Consider the following 12217-nt stretch of genomic DNA (forward strand, 5'->3'; position numbering starts at 1 on the left):
CACATATCTAGGGGCTATGTAGGCCTCTTCTTGGGTTCATTCTCTCCAGGGTATTCTGTCATTGGGTATACCCCAAGTCAAGGAGGAGCTGGACATGGGGGTGAGGACAGAGCTGGATTTGTGGGCTTGCATGTCTCATACATCCCTTGGGGTCTTGGATGAATCCTACTCAGTTCTTTTGATTTCTATCAAAATAGTAACATAAAGATATTTGTAGTACTTATATTTACTAAGGATTAGAAGAAGCAATACAGAAATTCAAACTACCTTAAGTATAACATTAGACAACCCTCTGTGCAGCAGTTTTTAACCAGTTGATGACACCCTACTTAGCAACTCCAGCCTTGTGCTGGCCCAGCCCAAGGAGTGTGCACTGGCCTCTTTCTTTTCCCCTTCCCATCACTCTACTCAATGCTGTCAGTTCGGATTGCCCCAAACTCAAGGTGTTTCCGTGTTTCCTCATTCTTTTATGTGCATCCATTCAGCTCTCTTTAGCATGTAGTCCAGCCCTCGCTTCAGTCTCAGTTTTATATATCCAGATTAGTCAAAATACTCAACCAAGCCAAATGGACTTCCAGTTAACAAGTTGCTCCTTAGTTCTAAAGTAATTGTAGTTGTAAAAAACATCTCTGCTATTCATTCTACCTGCTTAAACTCATGAAACCCAGGTTTCAATCTGAATGGTGGTCTGGATGATGATCATCATGATAATGGTTAACATTTATCATTTGTAGTTTACCAGGCACTGAGCCTAGTTAATATTTCATGTACATTCTCCATTTTAAAAATGAAGATTGAGACTCAAAGAGAATGAATAATTTAGCCAGCTACTAAGTGTCAGTGCTATGTTCCTAATCACCTATTTCCCAACAAATATATTCTGAGCACCAGTTGTGTACCAGACACTATCCTGGTCACTAAGGATAAAGTGGTTAACAAGTTTCCCACTCTTATAAAGGATGTGTGTGCATGTACTGAATCGCTTAAATTGTTTCTGACTCTTTGCGACCCTATGGACCGTGGCCTGCCAGGTCCTCTGTCCCAGGCAAGAATACTGTAGTGGATTGCCATGCTCTTCTCCAGGGAATCTTCCCAACCCAGAGATCAAACCTGCATCTCTTGTGACTCTTGCATTGGCAGACAGGGTCTTTACCACTAGCACCACCTGGGAAGCCCCTTATGAAGGATACTTCTTGATAAAGAAAACATAATCAAGAACACCTATGAGATTCAGATTACAAACTATGAATAAAATAAATACAATGATGTATTTGACTTAAGAAGTATCTGGGATGGGACTCACAGCTTGGAGGGCGGTGACGTTAAACTGAGTGGTCAGAGAAAGTTTGTATTAATGCCTAAGGCAAGATTGAGCCTGATGAGTATAAGAAATTGAATTTAGGCCACTGTGACTGGAACAGAGAAAAGGATTATATAAATTTTGATCCTAAGAATCATGAGACAACTTTGAAGTTTTTAAGCTGGAGAGTCACATAATAGGATTTGAAATTTTTATAGATCTTTTTGATTGTTTGTAGAGAGTGGATTGGAGGGGGACAAAGCTAGATTGGAGAGTTGTTACAAAGCTATTGTTGTGATATAGTAAGAGGTAATGGCAGCGTGGGCTAGGTAGTTTGAGAGAAACTGATAGAAATGGATAAATTTGAGGGATTTTTTTTCAGATGGTAAAATGACAAAAACTCATTATGTGTGCCAAGTATTGGTTGATTGCTTAAGTTCCTGCTAAACTGTAAGCCTCCTGACACAAGGAGCCACTATCTTGTACCATGTTCTACCACCAGTAGACAGTACTGATAGGTGATGCTAAGTGACTATTGGTTGAGTGAAGATGTGGTTGAGCAAATAAATAAAGCACAGTATAGTTATTCATCATATCTTAGTATCTCAAGTGCCTAAACCAAATTATTGAATTACAGGGTAAAATTACCACTAGAGACAGACTGTCTTAAATTTTTCTTAATTTTCATCATTGAAGGTTAATGGGCTTTTTTTTTTTTTCTTCTGATCATATAACTTCCTGGAATCAAGATAATTTATGCAGAAAATAAATTTCCCAATGTCATTTTCATATATTATAAGTATATTTTTCATGGTTCTTTGGAGGGATTGCCTTTAAAAAGGGCAAGGCATTGGAATAAAATAGAAACTATAATTTCAAAAGGATTTTGGATTCAGATAGTTTTACATTAATACTTAAAATCAGTTTTGGAAAAAAAATGTGATGGCTTTCATTTAAAATATTCCAAAAAAACCCCCACATTAGAATAGAATATTCTGATTCAAGGAAAAAGAGTCTTATTTTTCTTGATATCAATAAGAAAAGTGTAAATGGTAGTTAAAATCCAATTTATGAATAATGATAGTACATAGTCAATATTTTTTTCCATTTAAGTAGGCCAACATGAAGATTAAAATCATAATGGGAATACTCCTAGGGAAGTAGGGTAATTCAGCAGAAGTATTTCCAGTGGAAATGTACCAACCTTACAGTATTGAAGATAATCCAAAATTTGCATTGAAATAAGGACATTCTTTGGACTCTTCAAAAATTACAGGCCTCATTTTTGTGGGTTGATGTATTTGGATAGCGTGATAAGGAGATTATATAATTCCCTTGTAGGGATATTTACTTAGTATTGTTTTATTATGTAGCTGTAACAGTTGACACATGTAACTTTGGTAATAGGAAACAAAGTGGCAGCTACTATGTCCCTGGATGGCAAAAGCTGTGAGACGGAGAAGTTACAGAAATCTTCGGCTCTTTCCATTTGCACTTACACTTTCAAGTTTCTGGCTGTTTCCTGCTAGATCTGTATGTTCCCTCTGATGAGGTCAGGATTGACCCTGTGAACGCTAGTCACACTCCTTGCTCAGTTGTTTTAGTTAGCCAAAGCCTAGGTATTTTTACTTTAAAAAAAATTCTCAATAAATATTAAGATTTAAAACATTTATGTTACTTTAAATTCTTCATGATCACAGTTATATGTGTGCTTTTTCATATACATAAGCTATCTTATGTTATGCTTTTTAATGCAGGATTATTTCATATAAACATTTCCAAGTTCTTGCATTATCCAAAGATTTATAATTTTGAAAAATAGATGATATTATACTCAACAAACCATAATAGTAAATGCTATCTCAAATTTATTAAAAATACTTATAGACTTAAACCCATTCCCTCATATGTATTATTCATTGTACTCAGAAGTTTATATTAGAAGAAAAATATTACCCTTTCTATTACTCTTTCCTGGAAGAGTAAAAATTAAATGTAACTCATTTAACAGATTTACATATCTATAAATATATACGTATATATGAATGTATATGTATATATATGACATTCTTTCAAGCTAAGATAAAAAAAATATATAATACCAATACATTAACCTCCTGTTTTAAGGGAAAATTATTTGAAACATCATCCTGGAGTGGCTTACTACCGGATGAATGTGCTGGTCTGGCCTCCTTAGCTTTCCCTTGGGAGTTTGGTGGAATGGAAAGATCTCCTTCATGTTCTGACCGAGCTATTGTGTCAGTCAGAGGGCTATAAGCACTACATGGCACTGCCTTGCAGTGTCCACATGTGGACTTTTGTCAGATATGTTTGCTACAGATTATATAGAGCATTTATAGTTGGGTGATTCTATATTTTTACATTTTATATTTTGTTTATATTTTGCATTTGTTTATATTTTACATTTTGTGAACTATTGTTTAGGACTTTATTTGCTGATCAGGGGACTCTTCTTTAAGGTAAAAACCTTCATTGCACGATGTGTTTTGCAGTTGCACATTTTAGCAGATTACATATTTCCTTAGGCCAGATTGTAAATGCAAGAATTTAGTTTTAATCATATTTTTACCTATTAGTTTTACCCAGTCACTGTTTTTATTGATGTTATTTTTAAGAAACAATGGTGTCAGGTTGGTAAAATATCACATAATAATAGAAGTTTTGAACCTGGTGGTTTTTAGCCTTATGATTAAATCTTTCATTGTAAAAATGAAATATCTGAATAAAAATAGTTTGCTGTAGTCCAAAATATACATTTGAAATGTTTAGATTTAAGAAAACTCCCAAAATTTGGTAATCTTATGCAACATTTTTTAAAGCTTGACCAGTATCTTTCTAAGAAAGAGGAAAACTAGTTCTAAATTAGACTGAGGTTAAAACATTTTAGTGAATCCAATCAAAGTTGACAAAATTTCTAAGTTTACCCATCTCCCTGCTTTTTACCCTTGAATGTTTGAAATATTCATATAAATAGGCTGACCCTGATCATTTCAATCCAGTTCACAGGGTGTAAACTGAAGTTTTGATATTTCCTCAAAAGATATGGCAGAATATACGCTGCTAGCCTTTAATGCCTTTCTTTGTTCTTTTTGAAAATAATTGAATTGCCTGAACATTTCAAGGGTTTGAAAGTTTACAGTGAATGGGAGCGTGTATTCCAAGTGAATACTTGTGCTTTGGCCCCTTAAATACCACCTTAAGAAATATAGTTCCTTCTTAATTAAACAATGACAATAATAAACTTATGTACATCGTGACACTTGGAAATATCAGAGCTTCAATTTCGGCTTTCTATGTATCAAAAGAAGCAATTGCTCTAGTACATTTGAAAATTATGTTGGAAGTAAATACTCTTTTCATTGTGTTTTACCCAGACCCTAGCTGGCAGAGTTTGTTAACTCAAAATACATGGTCCCTGGAGTATTATCTCGTCACTCTTTTTCTTTTCTTCCTCTTTCTCTTGAAAAGTCATGATGTATGGTTTAGTTCCAAAACTAAACTTAGTTTTGGAAGTAGAATTATTAGAATTACTTATTCTTTGTCAAGCATCAGGCTGAAGTTATATTCATTTTGGGGGTGCTGCAAAGCTGTGTACAATCAATGTCAAGGGTAGTAATTTACTGACAACAATTAGGAAAAGAGAACTATAGAAAGCACAGTGATATTTTCAGAAATGGGTTTTATTATATTTCATAAGCACCACTCACTTTACTTTTGGTGGGTTTCAATATTTGAAGAAGAAGAAGAAGAATACATACGAGTTAAGAAACCAACAGATTAAAACTCCAGGCCCCCGCGTCCCTCATTTTGGCTGTAGCTCTTGGTGTAGGTGCTACGGAGTGAGGGCTGCTCTCTCTCAATGGCTGGTTGTCACTCAGGCTGGGTTGTCATGTGACTGCCTGTCTGTGCCTGCTGTACAGGTGAGCGGATGTTCTGCACAGCAAGTGTAGACAGGCAGACACATGACAACTCCGTCCAGCCAGGCCCTTGGTTCCTTCGGGTTTCCTCTGCTCATGGGCAGATACAATCAGCCTGTTTTCCAGATTTGGTGATTTTGGAAGGTCAGGGGAAAGGGAGAAAAACACACAATAGAATTAAACATTAAAACATTATGGAGCTAAAAACAAGTTAGACTTTTGACTTTATTCAGAAAGTTACACTGATACATTTGTTCCAAATGTGCTAACATGGATAATTGACATAGCAGAAAACTCACACAGACATTTTCAGGAAAAAACAACAACAAAAAAGACTAAACACACGGTTTATTCTTAAATCCAATTCATATTACTACTGGCCCACATGCAGTCAGAGTTCAGAGTAATTGAACCAGATGTTTTTCCTCTTCACGAAAACTCTGCATATTTTAAAACTGAGGTTAAAGATAAAGACTGTGTTTATACATGTTTCTTGTAATGGATAAGTACCATAACCTTGCCCATGAAAAAGAAGCTTGTCATTTACATGGAAATGGAAGCCATATTCATAATAATTAATGAGCCTAATGTATTTGACAGTTCAACCAGCGGACTTTGGTATCTGATGCTTTGACAGTGGGATTTTCACAAGGGAATGCATTTTCATCAATATTTTATTAAGCAACAGAAATTTATTTAAATTTCTCATATTCTTTTTAATGCAAAGTTTTAGAGTATGGATGTGAAAACCAAATAAAAAGCAATTGTAAGCTTAAGTTCTCCTCCTCTTAATTAACTACAGGGCTGTGCCATGAATCAAGAGGGTATAATCTAAAAGGTTGTTGCTCATAGTGATGCTCACAGTGTGTTTTGGACATGTTAGTGCAGTGCAGTTACAAAATAGTACCTTAAGCATAGAAAAGGAAACTCGATTTCATATCCAAAAATGAAAATCAGACCCTTTAAAAAATCTCCTTAAAATTCATATAAGAAAGAGTTAATAGTGGTAAACATACAGTTAGGAAATTTAATTCTGGTGACTTGAGAATAACTCTACTGGTTATTTTAATATAAATAATCAATTCACATCCTTAGAGATACTTAAGAAATTCCTTTGCCCTTTAAAAAATAAAATATGTAGATAGTCAAAATTCCAATAAACAGAATTTCTTAAAGAATAAAACAAAACCTTATTGTCCAAGGAGTGTGTACTTAGGGAATTTTTTCCAAAGAATTTTAAGGAAGCAAATAGTTTGTTATTTCCCTTTAATTGTAAAATTCTGTGAAAATAGAGAAGAGAAAGTTTACGGAGAACAAATTAGATTTTAGAGACTGAAAAAATGACAGTATTCTATACATCTGAATTTTTATGCAGTGATTAGATATGGTACAGTTTTAACAAAAAGTTGGTAAGTGCAACTTTCTATTTATTTAATTTCAAAAAATAAATATCAGATTGTTTCTGGTCATCACTTCTGAGTGGAAGACTTATTATTTTTTCTTGACAGAATCAAAACCATCACTAAACTTGGCTGCTACTTAGATAATTACAAGGCCAGAGTATGCAAAAACAAATACCTTAAGGAACTATTTTGTTACTGTTGCTGCCTTCAATGCAACAGAAAATATTTATGGAGTGATTCACTAACAAAGAGCATATTGGTAGAATTTTAAAATTACTGTAATTCTGTATAGCTTTCCCTCTCTCTCCCATAAATAATTTGATCCAGTTAACTCTGCTCAATTAAAGGAATGATGCATGCAACCTGAAAAAATAGAAAGAAATATTTGTGAGTTTATATTATCCTTTAATATGAAGCAATTCTATTAAAACAAGATATCCCAATATCTTTGTGTCTGAAAAACCATAACTGTTTTTCAGGGGCAAAAAATCTTGCTAAAAAATGATTTTATTCTACTTATAAGACGTTTGGACAATTTATGTTTCTAAAAAATTTTAAAAGCACAATTTTAGTAAGTATGTGGCATACGCACACTTTTTGGTTATATTGAACCTGCCTCTAAGCTTTTTTAAAAGTTGGAAGGCTAAAAACATACTGTAGACTTTTTTCTGTCTTCTAAACTGTCCAGTGAATATTAATTCATTATCACTCAAAATAGTAGGTAAAATATAAAAGAACTGTTTATATTCTATACCTTCTATTTTATATATGGTCATATGCCATTTTTTGGTCTTTTATTTATGACCTTAAGAAAGAAATGCAAAAAATGAATCCTATTCTAAGTCTTTTACAGCAAAATTAAACCAAAGCAACTCCAGGAAACTGGTTGTCACAAAAAGTCAGGAAATTCAAAACTAAGATTTAATTATTTTCCTTAATTTACTTTATTACCTCTATTTATTAAAACTGATAAAAATCCTTAATGAGAGCGCTAAAAACAATTGACAGATATTTCTATCTACATAATTTGTAGCACACCAAGGTTAAAAAAGTAGAAGAAAGCAAATAAGAAAGTTTCAATCTTTATGCAGGAATTTCCTGTCTTTTCTTAGGTTAAAGCCTGACTTCTAGTTATTTTAAGCTGGTATTTATGAGTGATGGTCTCTTAGTTATTATTTAGACATTGAGATGGGTGGGATAGTCTCCGTAGAGAGAGGAAAGGGGGTTGTTTTTAAAAAACAAATCTTTTGTAGAGTAATCAAAAGCTTTGACTTCTCTTTAGTAAGGATGGATGCTGGTGGGTAAGTGAACATTTTTACATTACCAAATTGTATTTTCTTTTTATGTCCTGTAACAGTTTTAAGACTTCAACCAGAAAAAAGGGGGGTTGGGGAAGACGATTCCTTCATTAGGAGTTTTGTGCCAGAACTCTTTCCCACAAAGTGAAAAACTTGGGTGGTCTGTAGGGTGAGAGGTGTGGGTAGATAGTATATTTTGGTTTTTAAAAAATATAAACACAGTATCTTGGCAGAAAGCTCAAATGCCAAGCAGGAAGGACATTAAACCTATTGACAACTGCAAGAAAGTAATCCGTGTGAAATTTTGTTCCATTGTAAATAAATTTTCTTTTGGTTTTAAGATCTATGGCTTAAAAAAAAAAAAAAAAAAAAAACAGTGGGAGTTGAAAATGTAAATAAACTGTTTCATATTGATTCTTTCCAATTAAGAAATGATGGTGTTGAAGCTAAGGCTCTGAATTTCCTTTTCTTAGATAGCGGAAAAAGTTCTCCTTTTAGCTCAGTAACTAGTCTAACTTATCAGTCACCATGTGCTAAAATGCAAAGTAACTACTAAGTTCCTAAGAAGTACACTTTGGATGGGCCTTGCAAACAATTTTGTCTTTCTGAAGATGTACAATATTTAATTTTAATACTTAACACTTACCATTATTTCCAGGGGTAGTTTTAGTAGAGGATGTTCATTGTTGGTTAGTTTCCTCTGGAATAGATCCCTTGATTCCTAAAATATTTGTATATTTCCTTACAAAGTAATATCAAAATAAAGTTAAACATTATCCTAATTGCCCTGGAAATAGATAGGGTTATTTTATCATACATATGTTTATACATGTTGGTATATATACCAGCGCATAAGCTACCATCCTTACTTTAGTTGGCAGTGGTTTATACAGTGAGCTTTTACTTTTGATTTTTAATTTAGTCCATACAATTTAAAAATACATACTATTCCTTCCCATTTGTTAAAAGCTTGCATCAAAAATAGGTTACCCGAACTCCACCGAGCACATGCAGGGGTTCCTCGGCTATGCTTTTTTCAAATTAATAATGTTTCTGCTCTGCTTAGGCCAAAGACACCACCGGGTCCCCTCTGTCTCCAGACTAAAAGTCACCCTGAGGGAAAAAATAGGTGAGGAACCAGTGGTGATTTGTTTCTTTAAAGCAAAAAGGCCACTTAATATGAAAAAAGACATTTAAATTAAACATACGTGAAATGAAAGCAAGTTAGGAAATTCAGTTATTCTATGGAGTAAAAACACAAGACAAAAAACCCTCATATTTGAAAATTCTTAAATATTGCCAAAGTACTTTATCTTCTTTGGTAACTGTATCAAACAGTAAAAATATGTTTCTTGAAAAAATAAACTCCTGTAAAGCTACCTAATAGATTTTTTTGTTGTTGTTTTCCTATGTTAAAAAAAAAAAGTAGATTTAAAAAATCTTACTTGTTCTGTTAGAAAATAATTAATAATGGAAGCCTCCAAGATACAATAGAAAACAAAAAAAAAGGATGACATTACTGAATCATTTAAATGGAAGAAATCACTGTAATAAATCCTTGCTTTTTGTATTTTAGCTAAAAATCATGAATAAAAGAGAAAACTTTTCTACCAGCTTTGGAATGATCAAGTGGTAACTTTTAAAATAAGTTCTTTCAACAAAATATAACTAGGGGGACACTTTGGTAATCAAATGTTTTGCCAGAGAACTTGTGACAATGTTTGAATTGTTGCAAAATGTATGATTTGGAAAAGGATTTGTTAAGGAATCACTATAACATGACAGAATTTAAAGGACAAAAGAGGGTACATTCACACAAAAGCCTAAAGAACAGATATTTTCATTATATGGAATTGTTTGGATAGATATAAATGAAGATTAAAGCAGTAACATTTTTTTCCAGAACGTTCTTTAAGGGACCCATCTCTAAAGTTCAACATGGATCGTATTGCACGTATTGCAATCCAGACTTTCTCCATTATTCTCTCTATTGGGATTTCATTCAGCTTGAGGGTTTTCCTCCCTCCCACCTTCCTCCCCCTCTCCCACCCTCCTTCACCCCCAGGACAGCTGGAAACTGACCAAAGAAAACTTTGCTTTCGTTTACAAATTCCTTTTTTATCAGTGGGTTTCTAGACAAAGTACCTTATCATTTTAAATGCTCAGAGAAATAGAAGCATTGTAAAATATAGCCAGGAAGGCTCAGCTGACCAGCAGTTATCAACCATTCTTAGATTTTTAAAAAATGTAATACAGAGATACATATTGGAATATCTGAATATAGAGGTTTTTATTCTCCAATTTATTTGGTTGCTGACTCAATAAGTTCTGGGTTGGTGCTCTTTTCTGGACCAGTCCTATCTGCATTGTCTGGTAGGCAAAAATTCTTGGCAGCCTCTCCTTTTATTGTTAGATAATATTATTCCTGATATTTATATTATATAAAATTTAAGAAAAGCACTATTCAGATAGCATTTTAAAAATAGCAAGTATTGTTTACTTTGGGGCAAAATGGATTCAATCCTGGGATGCTAAATGTTATACTTCAGCTCTCATTCAAATATGTTTTTAAGTCTCTGGATTATCAATTTCAACAATTCAAAACCAGCCTCATTAAATTATTCTTAAGTGTTTGGCGTCTTTTCATATTTCACTTTGAAGTGGGAAAACCTTTAAATTTAAGAAAATACTTAAACTCCAGAAATTGAACAACAGCTAGTAAATCGCAGTGTACCACACATCGTTGCTCTTTTAAAACTAAACGCAGACCTGTCTGTCACAATCCCGCCTCGGTTTCTCTCCCATGTGAAAGCAAATTGTTGGCTCCCCACCTGGGCTCTCCTGGTCACAGCCCAGGTGAGCAGTCAAGAAGGCCTTACCCACAGGTCTTCCCTCGAGCAGTCCTTTCTCGGCAGTGTCCCCGAGGGCTTCCTGGCCCCTACTGTGCAAAACCTGTGAAGAAAAACACTGGATATGAGATTCAAAAAAGGAGCAAACAAATGTCTTCCTCCTTGGAAACAGCCACTTTTGTCCCCAGCTGTCCATGGCGTTGCTCTCCCTTGCCCAGTCTAACCAATGTGCAGACTACTGTACAACGGCATTGTCCTGAACAGGTAGTCTGAACACTGGGGCGACGGAGCAGGATCTCCAGAAGCTTCCAACTATGCACTTAAAAATCCTCTCCCGGTGTTGGGGAAAAGCCTCCCTTCCTGCACCAGGGGTTGCCTTCGGCTTCCCCCCCGAATTCTGCTGCCCCGACTGAGACTCAAGGGCTGTGATTTCCAGTCTTGACGTGGCACATTTGCTGCAGACTGGGGAACTGGCAATGAATTTAGGACCAGGAAAAGGGGGAGGGCTGGGCTGGAGAGTCCATATATGGGATGATGTCACCCTGGGGAGGTTTGGGTATGCGCTGTGCCGCTGGAGAGACCGCTGGAATCGCCTGCTCTCAGACATGGGTCTGTGCATAAAATGGTACCAGATGTTTTAGTGTAATGTTAAGCAGTCATTTCATCTTCAGGCCAGATTTTTTTCCTCAACTGGGCAGGAAGTGGGCCCCAGTATGGAAAAGCTGTAAAAAAAAAAAAAAAGTCGAGATGTACAGTTCTGCTGTGGCCAACTGAAAGTGAGTTAGTGTAGAAGTACAAATTTGCTGTCCGATCCAGGCTCGAAAAGTAATTTGAAGATAGAGGGTAGATAAAAAAGTAAACAGTAAGTTGAACACTGGAAGCCAGGGCTCATTTGGAAACCTTTTTGAGCTTTCCTGTGGTACTTTATTTTCTGGTATTTCACTCGTCAGAAAGGGCAGATAAGTTCATTTTTTTTTTTTTTTTTCCCTCTCTCTCTCTTTCCCTCCTCCTCCTCCTGTCTGTTGGATCTGTCAGCAGCTTGCAGGCTGATCTAGACTTGAACAGTAATTATAGCAACTTCCTGAAAGTGAAGCCCCCATGAAAAGTCTGGAGAAATGTTCTTTGTCATGGCCTCTCCATGAGTAATTAGTTCCACATGTGGCCTTCCTCAGCGATTTTGGCTGGCTCTCCGAACGCTGTGCTATAGCTTGACCTAAAGAAACTTAAAAGTTTTCATTTCAAGCCTCCACTATGAAATAACGACTCCGATCTCCTAACAAATTACCTCTGGTAGATCCATGCTATTAGGTACAGCACTGTTTTTTTCACTGGTAATTCCTGGGTCTGTGTTAATATTTTTGTTTTGTTTTAATGGTATTCTACTGCTTAGTTTTATCGGTGGTTAATTAAATCTGTTGAAATTTGCCAA

General features: G+C 35.1%; 1 protein-coding gene and 1 long non-coding RNA gene across 8 annotated transcripts in view; one reads left to right on the plus strand and one right to left on the minus strand.

Annotated features, from left to right (window-relative positions):
* Window positions 1-12217, plus strand: part of DNM3 (dynamin 3) — a 635765-nt gene that overhangs the window by 347040 nt on the left and 276508 nt on the right. The window lies entirely within an intron of this gene.
* LOC133069149 (uncharacterized) lies at window positions 4984-11209 on the minus strand. Its single transcript, XR_009695788.1, has 2 exons — window positions 8586-11209; window positions 4984-7004 (listed from the first exon to the last, which is right to left on the minus strand). It is a non-coding gene; the product is annotated as an uncharacterized LOC133069149 (long non-coding RNA).

This window comes from Dama dama, chromosome 14, assembly GCF_033118175.1.
Source record: "Dama dama isolate Ldn47 chromosome 14, ASM3311817v1, whole genome shotgun sequence".
In the NCBI taxonomy this organism is placed as follows: Eukaryota; Metazoa; Chordata; class Mammalia; order Artiodactyla; family Cervidae; genus Dama; species Dama dama.